Source organism: Coturnix japonica, chromosome 14, assembly GCF_054131305.1.
Source record: "Coturnix japonica strain WE chromosome 14, WE-NBRP24, whole genome shotgun sequence".
Taxonomy (NCBI): Eukaryota; Metazoa; Chordata; class Aves; order Galliformes; family Phasianidae; genus Coturnix; species Coturnix japonica.
The window spans coordinates 10,187,430-10,209,562 of NC_140676.1; the positions used below are offsets into that span (position 1 = coordinate 10,187,430).

The window sequence follows — 22,133 nt, forward strand, 5'->3', positions numbered from 1 at the left end:
GCTGCCACACCTTTAAGGGGAAGCCCTCTTACTATTAAGTGGCTTTTTGAATGGTGAAAAACAATCTTCACAGCACCAACATATTCTCATTATGAAAGTAGATAAGCAAAACTGATAGTAGACAACAGTCCAGGAAATTCAGGAAAGGTTTGTGCTAGGCCTGTTTGCATATTTTCTAAGTTCAGTTTCCCATAACACTAACCAAAAACATACAGAGTTGAACATATCTATTTCTCCTTAAAATTCCAGAATTTCAGTACCTTATTTCTGGTCAGAGCCTCAGCTGGACAAGTGCCTGAGACTATTTTCCTCCCTGTCATATCACCACCGTTAACTAGGCAACTTCTACAATTTCACACTCCTGTGTGGGGCTAAAAGTGGAACTAACAGTATGAGGATAGGAGAGAATTCAGTTGCTGGAATTAAACATGATATGAAATCCAACTTGAGTCAAATCATGAATCATCTGTGCTGTTCATGTCATTCTACTTGTTTTCATTAGGTTATGACAGACATACTCTTTTCTCTGCAGAATTTTTCACATTAGAACTATTCAGTGTAGAATTCTGAGTAGAGAAATACTTCACTCAGTAAAATAACTTTTTATTTCATTTCTGCTGCCTGAAATCTATTGCATTAGAAGATATAAATAACAGAAGTAATGAATATCTAACAGCTTGCTGCCTCATGGCCACTCCTGCTGGATGTATCTTTCCAGCTGTTAAGACTGTAAAACCACGTTACATTTAGCAGGGATACATGAATGTGCTGAACCTATATTGGAATAATTCCCCAAAAGGCACGGGCAGCATTATCCCACCATGTAAGTCTAAAAGATCTAAGTTGGCTCTGCCACCTGTCTTTTGGAAGTAAATCTGTGCATTATAATCTATTCACACAGTATTCTGTCTCTTCTGCTTCTGCTCATCTAGAAGCAGAAGGTTTTGCTGCCTACACTACAATCTCTGTCACTATTGAGAAACCCACTTCATACTAAAGTTTCTTCACTACATCACAAATAGGCAGTGGAAGACTACATTGTTTTGAGTGCTTCAGTCACCAGTACATCTTCCACACACTGGCAGTTCCACACACTGCCAAGTGAAGTCTCAGACCAACAACGAAGTTCTATTGTTCCACAGGTCATGGATTGAAGAACAATTTTTCCACGACTGTCTTTAGAAATCAATCTATCTTCTAGTTTGATTTCTATCTATTCAATTAGATATATGTTTTTCTATCCATCTTTAGAGTGAGTTTGTGCCATTACCATTCTTAGATCTGCATGCTCTCCATTTACAAGTGAGCATTTGAGATGAGTGGGATGTATGTTAGGTGGGGTGAGGACAATATCTTTCTTTCTATTCCAGAGCTTGCCAACAGAAGCATATGTAGGCTGGGCAGACTCCAAAAGTCTCTCAAGCATATGGAACACCAGTTTACAGTGTGCTTAGACCTCCCGCTTGATTTGTTATGCTGGCAGAGCTCCCACCACCGGCACCTCATTTCACAGTCAGAATTCTTTCTACCATTACAGCTACTAGTCAAAGCAGCCATAACTTGCATGCAACATCACAAACAGTTTTGTTCCATGATTAATGATGTAGGGATTTATATACATCCAAGTTGAAATTACAAAGTATCACGGGGAAGTGCTGGTGCTATTTTTTATTTTATGATGGTGCTGACAGCATTAACTTCAACTTCGCAAGCATAAATAAATCCAAGAGGTACAAATGAGGATGAAGCTCACTTCAGACAGGTGCTGGAACTGTGGAAGTGAACTGCAGTGTGATCCATTTCAAAACTTTTAATAAATGAACCTAAACAGTTTGCAGTGATGCCGAGCCTGGAAAAGGACAAGGCACAACTGGCAGGTTGGTACATTCTCCAATCTGTTCATAACTGCCATCCAGCATTTAATCTGGAGTCTGTATATAGCACGTACTCAAGTGACCTTGAAGTCACTCCACAGTAGACAGGAATGAGCTAATGCTAGACCACAACATGGGGGCAGGCACTCATACCTGAATCCCATTTTCCTGATTGTCTCTTCTCTCTATGACTGTTCACTCTTTTGACAGCTCTGAGAATGTAGTGCTGAAAAATATCACTCCAGGGTTGAATTTCATCCCATAATTTCACCTCTGCACAGTGAAGTCCCTATTTGCAGATACTGCAAATTAGCATTTCTGCGTGAAAGCAGCCAGACAGTGTTGATGTACTCTAAATGAGAAATCACAGTGATCTTCCTCACCTAGTTCATGTACTGAAGAACAGCACATTAGATTTAAAGAAAGAATATATTTAAAGAACCAAGACCGTGTCAATTTCACTTATGATTTTTCCCATGAATTCTTCATATTATAGCTCAGAAAGGGCATCAGCTTACTATATGCCAGACCAGTACTACTATTATAGACTCATGTTAGAGAAGGAATCCTGAAGGCTGAAACAGTTTCCAAAGCTGAAGTTATAGCAAACTATTTAAGATAAGGAAACACCAAAGAAAACAACTTATTACTTCCTCTAGTCTCAAGATCATGCCTTTTTTGGTTTTCAAGGACTGTGGGTATTTTTGTTACTGGTTCCTATTTTCCTACAGCCTCTGATTTGCATGCTTTTCCCATATCTCCTATATTTTCCCCCCTTCTGGTGATCCAAGCATAGCAGGTCCAAACCCATACCCCTTTTTTTCTTTGAACCATTCAATTGTAGAAGTTGCAAATGGCAAACTTTAGTTTTCCTCAGTCACTCCAGAAAACATATCAGGGTGATTTGGCCTTGGATCTCATGGCCATTAAAAGCTGTTAGGAGAAAGTGAATTCACAAGAAAATAATTTAGGTTTAAATCACCTGGTTTATTTGTATGGATAACATTGCAGCACATCTTTTCTTACTTTTGACTCAGTTCAGTTTCACTGCTAATTAGTGCCTCAGACTTCTTGTGAAAAATTTTATATTTTACTACCATCTCTATCCTTCCTCTCACTATAATGAGATCTTGAGATTGCGAATGTTCAACTTTGCCTTCTATTATATTCTTTGTCACTATTTTTATTTTCTTTTAATAAATATGAAGATCAAAGTACAGTAGGTTACAGAACTTCAGGAATAAAATAGTGTTTGGCACTTGCAAAGCTCTGATCCTAAAAGGTTTACAAGATCTTTCAAAAACATTAATGAATTAAGGCTTGTTATAATACCATGAATGCTGAAGTGTGATCCAGTAGTTCAGTTAGGAGATAACAGCTTGGAGAAACAGCTTACTATATTTTCCTGTGTCTCTTTGGGCAAATCATTTAGTACCAGGCCCATAAAGATGTGGAGCCAATTAATTCCCTATTGAAACATGTGGTAAGTTAGACACTAAAACAGAAGCCCAGCATTTAAAGACCTCTGTGGATCTCAGCCAGTTCATATTTAAAATGAAAGAATTCAAAAGTTGTGGGTATCAGGAAATAAATACATGAATAAATGAATACAAGACATTAACAGCCCAAGCCACACAAAGATTCAGAATAGTTTAGTTGGAAGAGATTTTAAGGGCCATCAAGCTGAATTCCGCTGCAATGAACAGACGTCCATGGCTCCATCAGGTACTCAGAGCCTGGTCCAGCTTGATCTTGAAAATCTCCAAGAAGGGGTATCTGACACACCTTTGGGCAACTTCTGCCAGTGCCTCACCACCTTTATCATAAAGAACATTTTTTCTTACATCCAATCTAAATCTTCCTTCTTCTAGTCTGAAACCATTTCCCCTTGTCCTGTCACAGCAGACCCTGATAAAGGATCTGCCTCCATCCTTCTTTTAGTTCCCCTTTAGATACTTAGATGCTGTTCTCAGGTCTCCAGAGGCCTCTAAATCAGGCTGACCAGCCCCAGCTCCTTAGGCCTGTCCTCGCCTTGTGTTTGATGCCTTATATTGTTTCTCTGGCCCTCCTGTGGACATGGTCCAACAGGGCAGTGTCTGTCTACTAATGAGGACGCCACATGTGGACACGGTTATCAGTGAGGTCTCACCAGCACAAAATAAAGGGGCAGGATCACCTCCCTTGACCCGCACAGAAAAAAATGTGTGTACACAGATTAGATTTATTGAACTTGTAAATACAGTCTGTTCTGTACAGATTGTTCAGCACCAGAACAAATCTTGGAGTCAATATCTGAAGAACAGTCCCACTGTAATGTCTATCTAATACAGCATCTTACCCTTCAGCTGCAAGCAGACCTGAGTGGGAAAAAGCTCCCAGATAAGTTCAAACTTCTTTTGATTTTGTAAAAACTATCACCTTCTAATTGCCGTAATGTTCCCTAGCGCCTGCCATTTTGCACTCTGATGCTACTTCTCAAGTGATCAAAGGCACAAAGCTAAGTACACCCTCTGGGGAAAGGAATGTGTTTCTCAGTTTACCACACCACACCTTTTAGTCCCCTGTTGTCTTTATTATTAAAATCAGCCATTAGAACAGCCTGTGCTGCTGTGAACATCACCTCACACAATGTTATGCAATCAATTTATTTATTTATTTTTTTAGCTGTTCAGTAAAAAAAAAAGAGAATAAAAATTTACTTATAAAACAAAAATATTGCAAATTCCATCTTCCTACCACATACTTGTATGGACGCACAAATTTTCACCTCCTTTCAAGCCATAACTGAGTCATTTACCTGCAGCTTCATAAATGGCAAAAAATGTATGTTGTGTGCATGAGAATGTGTGTGCTGTGTTGATACAAAAACAAGGAATGGAAAGCAGAAATATGCAGCAGTAGTGTTCTGCTTTTCAGTATCAACACATTATACAAGATGGTCACTGGACCAACCCTTGTCATTTTAGTACTCTGCAAAGGAACACTGACAAATAACAGCATTAAGATGAGTTCCCTCTTTCTCCCCCTTCTCACTGCAGTTAATTCACACAGAGAACTCTGTCCTACTCAAGATCCATGAAGCTGCTGAGCTAAAACAAGGGCCCTGTTCTCAATGTGCACAAATCAATATACTTTCATCCATTTTAAGTGAGATGTACACACTCTGTCCAAAGAGTACAAACTGAACATGTCTCTCCTACAGTTTAACCAATAAGCCCCAGCTGAAATCTAACCTAATTGGGCTTACACATTATTTTTACAGTTTAGCCTCAGCTTGATATTTCATTCTGGAAGGAGAGAAATTTATAGAACAATATAACAGAAATCTCCCACACAGCAGCGAATATATTTGGACAGACAATGTAGGAAGTCTATCAAAGAAGGTAGGCAAAAAAGCTCAACAAAACAAAGGCTCAAACACAACAACAAAAACAAACGCATGCTTTTAAAAAAGCTCCATGTCATCACCATTCATTGCAAGTCAAGAAATACTCAGTCTAATCATCATATTACATAGGCATTGTCACTTTTACCCTGACAAACCCTCTGAAAATTCTGAGCTGTGGAAGTTAGGCAAATACACTGCTACTGTTCCATGAAAACAGAGCCTAAGGAAGTTAATTTTGAAGCATTAATTATTTTCGTCTATGGAAACTGAGGAATAGCTGAACAACAGGCTATTATTTAACATCCTAACACTTAGCAAAGGTTCATGACGAAGCTGAAAATATTAGTTTTTCATGTATGGTTCCAGTATATTTTCATTTGTCAAACCGATCACAAAAATCAGTAAATCAGAATAGCTAGTAGGATCCCTGTAAATATAAACTAAAAGCTGTAGCCCCTTTGACCCCAGGCACTTCACATTACCAGAATTCCTAACAATAAATAGAGGGAATGACAGCATTAGCGAGCTTTGTAGCTTCCCTATGGATACTGTCATGGCAATTCGTAAGATGAAGACATTATTCAGCATCTGAGAAAAGAATTATTATCTCAAAGGAAAGGCTGGAGAAAAATTAGCCCAAAATGCACTTAAGCAGGATTAGGTAAGAGAGAGAACCCGGGGCACTTTGCAATCATATGCTGGTCGCCTTCATTACTCACTAAAGCAGATACACACAGCAGAAGATGAATTGTTCATGAAACCAAGGCTTGGCCAAAGTGTTAAATAATACATAACTATAGCCCACTCAATACCAAACCAGCATAAGATGCATAAGATTCTACAGGCTATCTCTGAAAAGATAAAAGAAAATGATGTCCCACTGGAGACTTCTGAAAATTAACGAGGCTGTGACTATTCCCATAGCTGAGAGGGCTGGTGGGTTTTTTGTGTGGGTTTTTGGTTCTTTTTTTTTTTTCCTTCAAGATTGATTGCAAGTGTGCTCGAGCAAAATGTACAGCTAGTTTTATGCTCTACAGACTTATATGCTTGGTATGAGAAGTAAAGAGATAAGCCAGGTTGTAGCCATGAGACCCTAATTAAAATAAGACAATGTATTTTAACACTCGTGTGCATTTGCACTGCGTTATAAATCTGCACAGTATTTCACTGTAGGTTTTTTCTGCTGGTTTCTGTTATATTTCTGTGTGATTCATTATAAAAACAATAAACTAGCAACAAAAACAAGACCCAAAACATAAATGCAATTTTCTTTAGTCTGTGTTGTTTTGCAGCAGCTTATAACTACTGTTACTTTTCTACCAATTTTCCCTTTTCCATTCTGTTAACTGTACCCCATTCCTTTTGTGTAAGTGGTGCTTTCACTTAAACTACCATCAACTGAGCTTCTTGTTCTTCAGACTGCTTCCTTACTTAGCGTTGATAACACTTCTAAAACAACTCTAGAAGTAAAGTTTCTTCATTAGTTTGTAAACATAAGAATAGAATCTTTACAATGGAAACAACAGAAAAAAAATACAAGCCATGTTAAAATACAGATACCCACTCACACATACTTTGCCAGTATATCTCACATGAGCTAAGAGGTGCATGGCATGTCAAACTGGCCAGAGAAGGCCAGCAAGGATGTCAACCATTACGTGCCAAGGAGTACACACAAAAATCTACTGGTAATCCAAAACTGTCAATTCACTTAAGCCATTTGACAACCAACTGATAAGAACCTTTAATCATCACCGCTCTGCTCCAGAGTCAAACAAGCAGCTGCTTCAAATCAGACATTAAATCCACTTTCTAGTCAACAGATCAATTTGAGGTCCACTACTGAAGAAGCAAAAGATTAAAAGACAACATACACAGTCAGCATTCAAAATAATAACTGTAGTGAACTGTTTTACAACACTGCTCTTGAAACACACAATAGCAATATATGCTGATTTATATCCTTCAGAAAGCAACACAAACAATTATAACTCATTCAGTTGTTGCTTCCTTCTATGCCAAGTCTTTGTAGGATTATCACATGAGAACGAACAAACTTTTGCCCTGAACATAAACAATGTCACAGCAAGAAGTAAAACGTCTTACCAAAAAGAGGCAGCAGTGTTGAAACCAGCCTCATAACAACCCTCTGAGGACTGCAGCTGTTTCTCTGCCAAATTTAAAGGCATAGTAATCACATGCTGAGTAAATATGTCAGTGCTGTTAATGATTCAAATTCTATCAGTAAGGAATGCTGCCTTTAGATAGCTTTTTAAAGCCAGAGTTCATTTTTGGGGACAAGGGGATGAAACAACTTATTTTAGTATTAGGAAATTTTACACTGTGTTCCTCTCTCAGGAGTAAAGCTACCAATTCCAGACTTGCCTTTGGCTATTTCCTGTTAGATGTCAATTTACCCAGTCTCTGCAAGTATCTTGTTTGATCTTCTCTAGTAGCCTATTTGCTCAGTAAGGCATGGAGGAGGACTGACCCTGCCATACTCTTCCTCTGTGCTACCAGATTTAGATCACAGAACATCCCACAACACATTTCCCTGAACAGAATGCCAGAGGAGTGAGAAAAGATATAGGGAGGGGCTGTGTAGCACCATGGGCTCTGAAGTCAGGAGCAACCAGAGTTATAGGCGCTTACGATGACAGAAATATTACAGAGGTGGATGAGGGGACATTTTAGCAAAATATGCAAAAACAAATATTTATTACTGAAGTTATGTAGGCATGTTTTCCCTCAAAAATAATAAAGCATGGACAGAATGAAAATCTACCTTTAAGAAAATGTCATATAAATGTTCTGGAGTATTCAAAACATCTGGATGCAGCCAGCAGATGTGGCATGAGACCCAGGGAAAATCAATACTTCTGGGACAAACGTTGGAGGCTCAGCAACTTCATGTGGCTAAAGGCCAGATTTAGGCAACTAAATTCCAAGCCAATGTATCTCTCCATGTAGAGATGTGAACTGTGGTCCTGTCTGAAAGTTATGTCTTGATCTGATGGCAGCTCTTTACTAGAATATTCATGGACCACACACAGCTGGACTAGGAAGTCAAACGCAGCAGCAGCTCCTCTTGTTTGCTGCTGGCAGCAAAACAAGTATTTTGTTTTACATGCATTCTTACATATTTTTTGTGTACCAGTGACTTTGTTTTTGCACTGAGAACAGAGTAAAATCTTGACAGTCTAACAGGGAAAGTTGAAAAGTTGGAGCAAGATCATTCAATCGGAGTGAGAAACGATCAATTGAGAAAAAGTGATTTTTTTACTGACATTGGAAAAAAAATGACACATTTACTCAGTTTGTTAAAGCAAACGATGCCAGAAAACAGTACCACCACTCCACTAACTATAATATACTTTAGTGTAATAGTAGTGTAGCTGAACCCTAATGGATTTCAGCTACATTACACTACTAGGGGTCTTTACAAGGAGAGTCTACCAACACTGATTAATGTAACAGCATTAGTTTCATTTTATCCTGATTTTTTTTCTCATGCATATGCCTTCAAACATACAAAGCTGCTGCAAACAAGTACAGTACTTCTTGCAATAGACTATTTATAGACATATAAAATGCATCAGACATTAAGACAGGTATGTTATACTGATAAATATGTTGACCAAAATTAAAGTGACACCAGTAATACACATGAAAGAAAAGCTACTTGCTGGGTTGTAAAAATAGCTGGAAAGGTAGAGGGCAATTACTGTGGCAAAGAGATGGCATAAGGCCAACTGTCTCTGGACAATAAACCTCTAGATACTTGCAGACTAAGTATGTACACGAGTGACACAGACCTCCTTCCTCTCTCCAGCCACAAGACCCTTCTCCCCAGAATATAGCCCAGTCAAACTGACATTTTATTTTGGAAAGGAGTGGATGGAAGAATCTTTTGTGGTTCATACAAACCATTCCTTTAGTATTTTACAGTGACATAAGGCTCTGCTTAGACTGAATTGTGTCAGTTTTTTTTTTTTCAACAAAAATAAAACCCTCAAAACCTCAAATATCTGTTTTAAAATATTTCAGCTTTTCCATATACTAATCAATTTCTGGTCTAAACTGTTCTGTGAATTTAACCTGCAGTGTGAAGTCTGATCTCTCCAATATTCCATAGTCTGTGACATTACTACTCATCAAGAAAAAATAATCACTTAGATTTTGCTACCAAGAAACCTAAAGAAGAGGAACAGCACCACAGTCATAGGCACTGCATGCTGTGGGACTGAAAACAAAAGAGAGATTTATATAAAAAAAGCTGTTAACCAACGTGACACCCACTACTCCTGGCATGAGGAAATAAGATCAGGAACAAAAGCCACGTATAAATAGGTACAGTGCAGCTATCAGTTCAGATTATAGCAAGACAAATTGTTTACTCCACATAATGTACAAGACTTGCTAGGAGAAGTAAAAGATGCGTAACACAAAGGCTGAATACAATATAATAAAATCACCCTGAGAATTAAATTATTTTAATTTGCATGAACTCCTGAGACACTCCAGCCTAGCCTCACTGGGGTAGGTTTTCACACTGGTGGTCTGCTGACACTTATACTGCCAAGGGCATAGCTGGAAAAGAAGTGAATTAGTTGTAATCCATGGCTCCTCTTCATCCTAAGAAATACAATCTGTAGGTTAATAACTGGAATTTTACCTTTCTGGACTTTGAATTTTCCCGAAGTCCTTTGATGGGTGGTGCCACTGCAAGCAGAATCTGACTTGCTTTCTAGCAGTAGTTTTCATCAGCATTTGGGTTTTTAGAGGCATTTGGACCTTATGAGACATTAAGGGTGCTGGGTGCCGGAGTGGAAAAGCTACAGGGACATCAGATTCCATGGCATTTGGTCACAACAGGCATTGCCAAAGATGCAGCAGAGCAGTGTGGGGATGAACAGACACAGTTCAAGTAGCTGAAGATTCAGTCTTTCTGTCATTCCCTGAAACTCCCACTCCTAAAGTTTAACTGTGTCCTTGGCCCAAATCTCCCTTCAATTGAAAGACTTCAGTTGTTTGTGCTAAATATTGCTATGTGGCCATGCAAATGCTGTCTTTAGGACCTCTGGGTCACCTCCCTTTCCTGTGCAATAGGCACGCAGTGATGACAGTCATCTCTTCATCCTGGGAAAGCCCATGGGATGCCAAGAACATTCTGGAAGAGGGTGAGCAGCTCCCTGCAGCCTGAGGGGAGATACCAGTAGCTGAGGGGCCCTTTGCTTTTCCCGCCCCTGGTACCAGGACTATGCATCAGCACTGGGGCTGCCTCTGCACAAGGAAAGCTCCAGCACACACTGAACAGAGCTTTGGCCTGGTATGTGGTGAACTCAGGCTTGAAGCTGGCTTTGAGTCTCTCACTGAGCCTGTATCACCTGCCAGGGCCATTTGTTTCTCCTTCTCAGAGAAGTGTCATCTTGCCGCTTATTGTGCTCAAAAACATCACCTGAGGGGCAGGGAATCACACCTGAAGCTGTCATACCTGACAAGGGTGGTTGAGCCATGTTGGGCCTGCACTGGAGCTGTACAGAACTGCATGGTAACCCAGCAGGATCACGCAGGTTAGCCTTCACCATATCTCTGGTGAACACAGACCGAGCCCATGATTTATGTGGATGGAACAGGAATGTCTCTGATGCCACAGCATCCCTTGCTGCAGGGTTCAAGAGCGACAGACTGCATGAGTGAGGAAGGAGAAATGGTTGGAAGCGCAGAGCAGGGATGATCTGCTGAGGTGAAGGAAGGGCTGTGCTGATGCCCTTGTATGTGTTGCGAGCAAATGATGTGCCAGACTCTGATTAGTGCTTCCCCAGCCCAGATGGCATGTGGAAAAGCAGATGCTGTGTGATTCCACTCACTCCTGGAGAGGGCCATCCTTTCTATATGTGGCTGGGGCTGGGGAGAAGAGGTGACCCCAACTGGGTCTGTTTCACTGTTGGCAGCAGATCAGTGACTGCTCTCTGGATCTGCTCCGCTGACATAAGTTTCAAGCAAAGCAGTATTAATTTGCTTCATCTCCTGACGCTCAGTCTCATTATTCATACTGCTCTCCTCTTTATTTCCTTAAGTCATGTTTAACAACACGAAGTTCCAAATCTTTTTCACCCTTACATGTATGAGTATAAACACATCTGTCCAACTAGGCAGATGCCACTCCAGTGAAGACTGAGAGAAGACAAAATGGAGCAGAGAAGTGCCCTTGATGCCAAATGGCATAACACAGCTTGTACTTCTTGATCCAGAACTCACAGAACAGAAACCACAAAAGACCCTTAGAGTGATTTAATCCAGTCTTCAGGCCAAATCACAGGATCATTCATCTCTTCATTGACATAACTGTGAGTAGTCTGTGTATCTAAAAAACTTCCAGTGTTCTCTTCTCTGTACCATCCTCAGGTAATCACTTTTCACGATCTACTTTTATTGCTGGAACACATTTCTCTATGTCTAACCTTAAATTCAGTCGCAAGAATCACACGTTAGTCCTTTTGCCATTCACTGGAGTTGTGGAGAAGATGTTATTTTCTCTATTTTTACAGCTTACAATAAATTGTTATTCTGTGAGATCAGCTTTCAGAGAGCCTTGTGTCACCAGGCATAGGGCCACATCAACAGGCTGGTTCTGTCCTGCCCCAGAAGCATTCAGTCCTCCTGAGATTTTAAGTTCCCCTGGGAGGCCATCAGCATGGGCAAACTATAGTCAGTCCTCTCTCATGTGCAGCTCCTGCAGCTGACATAACACAATGGCAGCAGATACAGGAGAACTGTTACCTGGGACACCAAAAATGGCTATATCTTCCTCAGTGTGTGTTATCCAAAGTGGTAGAAGTGGCTTCCATGGTAAACTGTCTTTGCTGTGTATTATCCAAAAGTCCATGAATTCATCTCATCTTCTTGGTCTGTGTACAAAGATACACATTAAAATATCAGTCAAGAAAACACTCCATCTTCAAAGTAGATCTGCTAAAATTTAGTAAGATATTTACAAAATTTATGAACATTGAATATATCCAACTTATAAATCTTTCTTACGCATTATGTTACTGCAAACTCCAACATGCTTCAGAAACTTACTAATTGTGCAATCATTTTAAAAATAATTTTAAAATTGAATACACATACTTCATACTTAGGATGGAGGTACATATGTTATGGCTACAATCCTTTCTGCTGAAAGATTATGGCTGGGAAAAATCATTGAAAGGTTTGGTAACTGAAGGTAAGTTTAATAAATGTCTGATAACACTATAAAAATAGTTATCCATGCTTTATTTTAAGTACTTTCCATAGGAACGGTCTGTAGTAATTTATGTGGATATGGTTTTCAGATGTCTGTTTTTGTTTTTAAAAAAATAACAAAAAAATCACATAAAAAGTAAGTTACTTGAAGGAAAAGGTTTCTATTAACCTCCATTGAAAGCAGAAGGTCTAAGGCCGTACCACTGCGAAAGATCATCAGCTTCAGTACAGTTCTCCTTGTCTTCTCCCATGTCATCACAGACTGGGAGAAGAAAGACGGTGATATTTTCTGACCTCTTCAAAGGGTGTGTTGACCTGGTATGTGTCGATGAACAGGATTTTGGAATACTACATAAAAGCATCCCAATAAAAGTGTGTTGTTTAAAGAAAAGTTACTTTAAGAACATATGAGGGACTTCAGAACCCATATGCCAAGGAATACTCTTTTCTCTTTAAAAATAAAGGGTATGTTTACTGTCTGGAAATTTATGAACCATTAATAATTAAAGTTCACCTGACACATTAATTTTCTTCCTAATTTGGCTACCTCTACACTCAAGAACACCTAACCTTTCCTTGCACAGTGCAACTCATCAGCCTGTGAAATAATTAGGCTGAATTTTCAGAAGCACTTTTTTATCTTGAATCACAAGTAATGAATACGTACACATACTTGTAAACATTTCTATGCTTTGGCTTGTATTTGCAGTTCGATGCATGGTATGAAAAGAAAAAAACCTCTTAAAATAGTTAAATATAGTGATGAAATTGCTTCTAGAATTTTTTTTTTAATTAATTTTCATTTGTATTTTGATGAAGCCCAGCTAAAAGTTAAGACCATGCACTGCCCAATTTCTCCACTCTGGAGACACTCTCTGTGCCAGTGGGAAGAAAGCAATGAATGCAAAATAACATTCAAACACTATTCCTAGGGGCTGAACTCTCAGCAGGGCCCTGAAGGCCCATGTTAGCCCTACAGAAAAATAAAATAATAAAATAAAATAATAAAATAAAATAAAATAAAATAAAATAAAATAAAATAAAATAAAATAAAATAAAATAAAATAAAATAAAATAAAATAAAATAAAGGCTTGAAATGGGTGTGTATAGCGCCTACATCTGCTTCTTAGTCATAGTGAAGTAGTAAATGCACTAAAAATCAGATTGAGCTGTGCAGTCTTGAATAACTACAAATATTACTGATGGAAGTCTGTTCTAAATCTGCAGATGTCATTTGCCTGTTTAAAGCTACACTTACCTGCTTTGCATCTGGATACTCTTTGCCCAGAAAAGGAATTGTGAATAACTACTAATATTTATTTTGGAAGCTCAGATTTAAGACCTGTACATATCCAAACACAGAAGAATAACATTTGACAGACAGTGTTACAGCTTAAAATTTTGTCAATACTCACACTGCCAAATTTCACGTGTGAGTAGCCCCAGAAAAAAATAACAGCATCTGAGGAATTGTATAAAATCTGCAGTGAGGTCACATTAATCAGTTAATCGCTTTCCTCTAATTACTATTATCAGGGTTTGTTCTATTTCTGATGTTCAATTTTTCAGTATTGTAGCAGTCACAGTGCTAGATTGAACCATGACTATTCAGTGCACAGGGAAACTGGAGCACATGAAAAGACAGATGTGTGCATGCATACACAAACAATTTCCCTTTAAAATCAATATTGGATCCCCTGTTATTAAATCTGAGTATCAAAATACACTCAAGACACATTTCTGTAATTTCAAGCAGCAAAGATGTTCACAGAGTGCAATGAAACCACTAGGAACATCACTAGTATTGATTAATGTGATATGACTGAGGGCAGAAATTAAGCTGGGGATAGGGGTCTCCATTAAAAATGTTTATTGCTAAGTGCTCATGTATCACTTCAGTTCCTCTGCAGATCTCAAAAAAACCCCAACAACATTAGAACCTTCTTCAGGGAAAAAGAAAGTCATTTAGCTGACATATTCATCAGAGAAATTTTGCTTCCTTTCTTTACCCCAATCTTATTCAGGGTGCTAAGAGTGCTAATAAAACCTGATAGAAGGACCAGTTTGGGAAAATAGTTCAGTATGTGCTTAACACAAAGCAACACTTTAAACAAAATATGTGCTTTTTTCAGTCCAGGATTCAGTAGACTGAATCTCAGAGTGGGAAAAACATTACCATTATATCAAGTTGGATACATCGAAACCGCTCCCACCCTGCCAGCCCTTGTATTATTCTTACCCCCTCAAATCCATTAACTTATCCAGCAGCTCCACAAGGCTGCAATCAATTCAGAAAAGCATCCAATAACAATTAATGTTACACTGAGAATAGAGAACTTATTGATACCATCCACTCACCTTGCCACCTCCTCCAAGCCTGACAGTAACTTCAGAACCTGATTGTCTGGCAAAGACAATTCACTAAGACTCACCTAGAACTGTGTGGGTATTTATTTACAGCTGCTCTGAGGTTGCTTGTTTTTACATCCAGGGTCATATAAAAGAAATAACTCAGATACGAACCTAAAATTTTGCAGTAAACAAACATCTGGGAAAGTAAGATGAGATTCATTTTTTAAAAGTCAAAATACAGTTACTGATTTTATTGTTGTTTTTTACGAGACAAATTGAGCTACAACAGTCTTGTAATGAAATCTGCTGTGTTTACCTAAGTTTCTAATCAGAGCCAGAGGGAGGGATGAGAATCAGGAAGAATTCTTGTGACCCTTTTTCTGACCTCCTGAGAGCTCTGGATTGGTTTCTGCTTGCTCCTTAGAGTTCTGTTGAGTACAGTTACTCTAAACACTAACGTTAGTTTCTGTTTCATGATTTCTGCTTTCTCTTGGCATTCTGAGCAAACATCAGAGCAGCCTGCAGGAGCTCCACACCTGGTCTCAAGGTCCACAAGCCCAGCCCACTGGTCTTGATTAAGGGGAAGCAAAGCAGCCAAGAAGTATGTGCTGCTCCATTCATCAGAGTTGCCATCCACACAAATCAGGAAAAGAACAACTGTTATCCTCACTTCACCACTGATGAACTCTCCAAAGAAAAACTAGGCAAAGTAGAATTGTGAAGAACATATACATTTCTTCAGTCCAAAGCCAATAACATTAACTACAGTTCCCATTTTAACACATGCAGGCACACACACAAAAACAGAGTGAAATAATATTTACTCTTATTTTTTAGTATTTTTTCACATCCCTGAACACAGTAATCTGTTCAACTTGTTATTTTTTGTTAACATGATAACAGAGTCAGTGCACTGGTACCAGAAGAGTCAGCCCAGGGATACTGCCTGATGCTTGCACACAAGCCCTCAGTGCTTGTAGCAAGTACGGCAGAGGAAAGAAAAAGCTAAAAGGCTGGAAAAACAGGAATGGAAGCAAAGTATGTGTGAGAGAATGAGAGCAAGAGAAAAATCCAGTTGGGCCAAAATTTGCTGTTTGCCAAAAACAAGCTAAGAGATCTATTTCCAAGAGAAATGAGTCAAACCAGGGAAACAAAAATAATAATGCTGTGCAACTTAAAGCAGCAGCTGTTATCTGAGAGAAAACACGAGATGAGTTAGAAGACACAGAAGATTAGTCTTTTTTTAGTTTTCAAATGATTATGTTTGTGAAGCTTTTGGCTGAATAATGTTTGACCTAATCACATCTGTTTTGACAACTTAAAAGAAAGGCTCAGCAGCTGTAGCTGGCAAAAGAATCCTAAAATCTGCAGACACTATTCCAATATTTGGGCTCTTGTCTGAACAATGTAGGGATAGCATAAACTCCATACCCTAAAAGTGCCTACACAGTGCATAACCACTTACAGACTAATGCTGTAGCCATTCAGCAAACAAGTCTGCTTCTAAATTCAGCTGTTCATTGGCTCAGCCTCTGGAAATGGAAACCCATTATTCTGATGAATGTAAATTTACATCATATTCTTGCAAACAACAAATTGAAGCCTTTTTGTTGACACCCAGACACAAAGGCAAACAGTGGATGCTGGGGAGACATGAGTGCTGATAAGCCAGAAGACAACGTAGACAATCTCTCAACTAAAGTGAAGCCAAGCTGGCTGAACTTTCCTTCAGTGAATACAGAATACAGAAATGACATCTTACAGAAAGATCAAATATAACACATAACTTTTCTTATTACTACACAACTAAACAAATAGCTAGTGAAAAAAAAGGAAACCACCAAAAAACATGATCTGGCTAAGTGATCTAAAGTTTTGTTGTTGCTGTTGTTTTGAACCTCTATAACCTGCTGGGTTTTATTTAGCAAGAATTTTCTGTCTGTCTAATTTTCATTGGCACATCAATTTTCTTGCAGTTCCTGATTCTTTTTTAACATCTGCTGCTCAGTTTGACAGTATTAATTTTGGATTTTTCCCCAGATCAGATTAGTTGAAGATTGTGGTGAATGCTGGCAAAAGATCTGAGTTTTCTGTCTCTCTTTCCTCATCTCCCTAATGAAAAAAGGCTTTCTTGAGATTTGTAATCATTGCTATTATTGTGCTTCATATTAAAAACCAGAAAATGGTCAGAGAATTGTTATACATACTAATAAAGGCAGATTTTCTTCTCCTACCAGATTTCTCTCCACCTTTGCATATGCATAATTTATCATAAATAGCTATTGTATCCAGTGTTTATAAGTAAAAGCTATATGCATACATGGTGAAAATGTAATTTTTTTGTGTGCGTGCATAAATGCTGAAGCACTATTCTGTAAATACTACTGAGGCAGGCAGGTTTGGATGGGGCGTACATGTGATGATAGATTGCCTATCCAGAATCACAGAACACCAAAATATGAACATATGCACTACTACATCATCATTTTTTTTTGTAGCTAATAGTTACAGATGGGTGCTCTACTCCATTAACCACTTCTCGAACATAGCCCTTACACCAAGGAGTTTACAGTTTGTGTTTAAGGAAAGAGATGAAATGCTATCAGGAAGAGTGAACTGCGATCCTCAAGAAATAATATTTGTCAGTACGATGAGTGGCAGCATCATACATTAACAACATGATGCTATTTTTGCATAGATGATGGCAATTTAGACGTTTGAGCAGAAGAATGAAGCAGCTTTGGGAAATCCATTTGACCATGTTGTCTGTTCTGATTTACCCTCAGCAAGCAGCACAAACTACTGCTCGCTCCCTTCACAGTGGGATGAGAGAGAGAATCAGAAGGTAAAAAGAGTGAGAAAACATGGGTTGAGATACAGGTAAAACAAAATCTGCACACTTATGCACAGCAAAACAAAGAATCCATTCACTCCATCCCAACAGCATGGCAGATATTCAGCCACCTCTAGGAAAGTAGGGCTCATCACAAGTAGCAAGCTTTTGAGAAGACAAATACCAGGTTCTGAACATCCCCCACCTCACACAGCCTTGAGAGTGTTCTGACAGGCAAACTCTGACTCGGTTAAGTGTCTGCACATAATCCTTCAGACTTAAACTACTGATAAATCTGGGACTAAGAGTAGACCCGGTCATTCTTAAACTCCTCTCTCAGAAAAAGTTTAGAAAGCAAAGGTATCCTTCCTGAGCCTCGTGACTCACCAGGAGGGCTTCCCCAACTAGATTAACATCTGATTTGTACCCTTAATGTGTAAAAAAATAAATCAGGCTGACCTGAAAAATAATCTCTACAGAGACTAAGAAATCTTGATTTTCATAGAGGCTGATCTTGCCTGATTTACAAACAAACAAACAATAGACATCCATCATGCTGTTCCTACTGGTTCTGAAAAAGAATTATTTTGATTTTTAAACACATTGGAGGTGTTCAGACGCTGTTAACCAGAGAGATCTGAGAACTATCTGCTAGTTGTTTGTAATTTATTGCCTGCTATTGCATATTAGCAAAGTCTGTCATTTAACTTTGCATAACCCATATGCTTTCACAAGGCACTTGACTTTTATAGCTATTCCATTTAAAGATCAGCTGTCCTCACTATGTCAGTTCTAGATCTTTTGATCCTTATACTTTAATGTACTGTGCTGTTGAAAGTTAGCAGAGAGCTGCTAAACATACAAATGATGTTTTAGCTTGATTAGCTCTGGCTTACCCTTCTTAGCAAGGACTACACATAAGTGTATGCAAATATTATTGATTCAGAGTGACTGATCTATAATATTGCTCTGGAGGTGAATTATCACAAAGAGCCAGAAGAGCTAAGTGCCCTGTCTAGGCTATGCCATTAGCAGCAAGACTTTGGGAAGGCTTATTTTTAAACTACAATATCCCTGGATTTGGGGGATTAACTTCCTCTGACTAGTCACAGACAGGCTCATTCACAGCACTACAGCTTCCCATTCATTTATGTATCCTAGTATGAAACATACATTTTCTATTTGTAGTTGAAATTTTACACATCTTTCTCTACATTTTACTAATGATGTTTAGGCCACCTTCATTTATGCCACAGTCACAGTACTTACCTTTGTGTTTTCACTTCACTGAATGAGCATTTACAGCAAAGAATATGTCTTGCTCTATCTTTTTAAATGTGTGACAACTGCTTCTGTTTAGTAGCTGCTTTTCTTGCCATAATTCATTAAAAAACATGTGCTTTTGTCTCATCGAGTACTCTAGGAATTAGAAGGTAGATATTTTTGTGTGTATATATGAGATTTAAAGCTTGATTCAGAGCAATTCCTAGATAAAAGTTGTTTGCAATCCTTAAACACTGTTGCTGCTCAGTTAACCCTGCTGACCCACTCTGGAATGGGCAAAAGAACCAGATACAGGTGGCTGCCCTCAAAACTCTGACAAACATGAATCATTTAAGTCTGAAATTTTATTTGCATCACAGAACAGGCCATTCTATCTTCAGAGTAGTGTCTGGATGCTGAGCCATGAAAACAGAGCAAAGCACTGAACTATTCACAGCTACTGCACTGAGCGAGGCTAAGTGGCAAAACTATTACAGTAAATGATAATGTATGTGCCCCAGGAGGAAGTATACAATATTAAAGAGAACCAGCAATCCAGGCTCTGGGAAGTCTAAATACAGAGTTTCCATCCCTGCGATTTGCTCTTGGTAACACTTTTTTTGTGTGCAATTAAGCATTGAAAATATTTGTCTATGTTTTCTTTGTCAATACTTTCAGCATAATTTAAAAATTCCATTTTGCTGGAAGAAAACATTACTGCAGGAAACATATAAGGCAGCAATATGTTGTGAGATGAATGTAGAAGGCTTGCAGCAAGACTGTTTCATGAGAAACTATGCCATCTGGAGCATTAAATATGGCCATGGCAGAAGTTCTTTCTAGCAGGTACCTCAAACACAAAGGATCACATTTCCCTGAAACTGGTCATAGCTGACTCCACATTTCTCAGTAAATTGAATGGCCTTTGCTTGCGGCTGTATCTGTGCCGTCACGCAAGGAACAGATTGACTCTGGCTTGTGACTGTTGGATTACTCCCTGGAGTTGACAAGTGCTCCGTCTTAGCCACATGCGCTTTGTTCAGTCTTTCAAAAGCCCTTTAAACTTTCACTGATGAAAGGCGGCTGAACTGCAAAAAGAGCCTTGCTTTGGTTTTGATAAGCAAAAAGTAGCTCAGATGCTTCTTTAACTTAAAGGTACACATAAAAATCTAATCTGGGAAATTTACAGAAGGTATTAACTACATATATTTTGGGACACAAAGAGAGGAGTCGTTTTTTATAAGCTCTTTATGTTAGCAATCTGGCTTGAACTTTGCTTTGAAAGGTGAAAATTTAACAATAACTCTGTATGCTTTGGTTTTGTTACTTTCCAGGATCTCTTCAGTGTGGAAGATGATGGTGGAGAGGAGCATACCATGTGGGAATGAATGTATTTCCCCTTATTTTCTATCCTGCTGCACTCCAGGCTCTTTATCAGTTAAAGAGTTCATCCTGTTTTGTCACATAGCAGAGACAGCAAAGAATTCCCCACACTACAAACAGTACAGTTAGAATCAGTAATTCCTCTGGGAGTGCACTTTGGGTGCGGTCACTATGATGCTTATTTATTCACTAGAGAACATATTTTGAAAAATCTTTACATAAACAATGCAGTAAATATTGGAAGCTGAAATGCAAAAGACTAAATATGCCTAGGGAAAATGATAGGATGCCAAAACACACTTGTATTCATAAACAAAGGACTTACTGGCCAGTGATCATAGGTGTTAAACAGATCAGGAAATATCCCACAGTCAAGAAACTCATCACTGATACCCTTTAGGAAGAAAAGGCATTGTTTCGCATTCAATTAGGGAAAAAGTCTTGCATTTATTTTACAATTTCTTAATTTAATCTGAGGAGCTGGCTTATCACAGCATGAAATATTTTGCCTCAATAAAGAAGCTTCATACCAATTCCAATTCTTTTACAAAACATTTGTAAAGTGCAATCAGAAATGGCACTTCATTTGCATCTGTAAAAGGCTCCAGAAACCTCTGGAGTAGAATTCTAGGCATCTCAGTAAAATTTCACCCCTTTACATCTGGTTGGAATTTGGTCCCTGATATCATTTTCATGTTTGTCCTACATAAGTGAGGAACTGTGAGCAAGCACTTTCAACAGGGATCAACCATCTTTATCAATGCAGGAAGAGAATTATTTCATTCTTGTCATTAGACATGGTCTAAAATATGAGGGATTTCAGAAAAGGTTCCTCATTGAGAATTGTTCAGTGTTCTTGCTTTTTTTATTTGTCTGCAGACAGGTAAAACATATGCAATATGAAATTATAAGCACTTCTTGTGTTGTTCTGTGAATGACTGAATCTTGAAGGCCCAGAAATCCTCCTTGTTTTTCAGCAAGGTTTTCATCATCAAGAAGTCTAGATGGATCAGATAAGCTTTCTTACTTCAGGGTACTTAGCCAAACTGATCAAATGCGTTTGCAAGTAGACCCCTTTCAGACTACCAGCATTTCAGTCTTTCCCTGCCTGCTCGCGCATTGATTTTTTTTCTCTTCTTGAGTACATAAAATGTGAGCTTTTAGTCCAGGCTTTTGCTAAATTGCCACAGTTTCATAAGAGAATAACAAAAGTGAAAGATTTGGCAGTAAGCCTCACAGAAAACTGTTCCCTCAGCTCACGCAATATCATGAGTTGTGAGGACTATTTGAAAGTCATTAATGCAGAATTCAGCGTGCTGTCTAATATACTGCAGTCTGCATGTGATGAAGATGTCTGTCTCAAAGGCAATATCATACAGGGTAATATAAAGATATATTGTTGACTTTTTTCAAGACTGTAGTCAAAGGAGCTGTGAATGTTCAGTCTTGTTGTCTTTTTCAAATTTCATTGTTTTTTAAAATACACCTTTACTAAGCATCCAAGGCTAAGTTCATTGTGTAATACCAACTATCTACAATAGAAAAGACCGAGCATGTTTTGCACAAATCTTTTCCAAAAGCAATTGGAATAAGCATGTGATAATCATCAATGACACAATTTTTGGAGAAAAAATAAACACTTCTAGGTGAGCTTTCTCTCCATAAGAACAGGCCCATGAAGACCTGAAGCGCTCACAGTCCTGTATTTCCTGTTTGCCTCAAGTAGAAAACAAAAATTTCTGGAAAAGCTGCATATTCTAGAGAGTAAAAGGGTTGACCATGATTCAT

General features: G+C 38.6%; 1 protein-coding gene across 1 annotated transcript in view; it reads right to left on the reverse strand.

The window, feature by feature from the left end:
- The window catches only part of SEMA6D (semaphorin 6D), a 488,676-nt gene that overhangs the window by 335,450 nt on the left and 131,093 nt on the right, over positions 1 to 22,133 (reverse strand). The window contains exon 5 of the mRNA XM_085515489.1: positions 12,046 to 12,173. The gene's annotated coding sequence lies outside the window, so the exon portion shown is untranslated. The remainder of the gene's footprint in view (positions 1 to 12,045; positions 12,174 to 22,133) is intronic.